This window comes from Carlito syrichta, unplaced genomic scaffold (genome assembly GCF_000164805.1).
Source record: "Carlito syrichta isolate Samal-C Ts95f unplaced genomic scaffold, Tarsius_syrichta-2.0.1 Scaffold255619, whole genome shotgun sequence".
Lineage (NCBI taxonomy): Eukaryota > Metazoa > Chordata > Mammalia > Primates > Tarsiidae > Carlito > Carlito syrichta.
Window position 1 is genome coordinate 1 of NW_007199715.1, and position 1191 is coordinate 1191.

Sequence of the window (1191 nt, forward strand, 5' to 3'; positions counted from 1 at the left end):
CAAACATATACAAATAGGTTCCTCATTAGCAATCCTGTTTTGGCAATTAATAGCAAGCAGTATGCTTGAATTAGAGGTTCAATTTCCACTTGAATGAAATTTCTCCTCTTCTTGGTAACAAAGCCATTTGCAGAGATCTGGAAATCACGAGTTTTCTAAGTGGAAGGAGATGCTGTTCTGGTTCACCTAAAAATATCCATTCAGATTGGTGTTTTATAGTAACCTTTCAAGACCCAGTATATGTTATTGATGACAGTGGGGTCAGGGTTGCCTTAGGTGAGTTTGCATAGGGCTCATCACTACGTCAAGCCAGCATGAGGTTGATCTGGGTCACGTCCCCAACCACATCCCTAGGGATGTGGCCAGTCCACTTGGAGAGTGCTTCCAAGTTCACAGTCTTGATGACCTGACTTGATGACCTGTCTTGGATAGAGAGACACCACCAAGCTTGCCAATGTGGTCCTCGTGGTGCAAAACAGTATCACCCCAGGCGATGCCCAGGAAGTGAAGGATGAGCTTGAGGAAGTGCCGCAGGTGCAACACCAGCTGCTTGTAGTACAGGGGCAGACACTTGTCTCTGCCCACCGCCATGCACTGTGCATACATAACCTCGATGGTTTGTTCTACTTGAGGCAATCGTGGTAGTTGCTGAGGTTGAAGCCAGTGATGGTAACCTTGCATATGATCATGGAGTGCATGGAGGCCCGGCCATCATGTACCATCAGCAGGAACTTGGAGTTGGGGTACAGGCACGACAGGTACACAGAGGACTTGAGCGTGAAGGGGTCCTTGTTGCAGAGCACGTGGGCCAACTAGCCATGCTTGGCAATAACCTCCAGGATGAAGGCTTGTATGGTGGGTCCAGCACCTCGTCCATCACACCCACCTTGTCCAGCCTCAGCTTTTCGCAGCCAGACTTGGACCAGACCTAGTATGTGGCCAGCACACACAGAATGATGCGCATCTCCTCACTGCAGTGCATCTCGGAGTGGGCGTCCAGCATGGCTTCGCCTTAGCAGTACTCCATGCGGTCAGCTCGCATCATCACCAGATCCTTCTACTCGGGCCACATGGCTCACCAGGGGCTCCAAGGGCCCGCCAACACTGCCCGGCACTCCAGCACCTGCTGCCCCAGCTGGACGCTAGCACCAGGGCCAATGTGCAGCCAGCCGCCAGTAGCACCTTCTGCAC

At 52.0% G+C, this 1191-nt stretch overlaps 1 pseudogene; it reads right to left on the reverse strand.

The window, feature by feature from the left end:
- Window positions 1-144: 144 nt before the first annotated feature.
- On the reverse strand, window positions 145-1188 carry LOC103253869 (annotated as a pseudogene).
- Window positions 1189-1191: the final 3 nt, after the last annotated feature.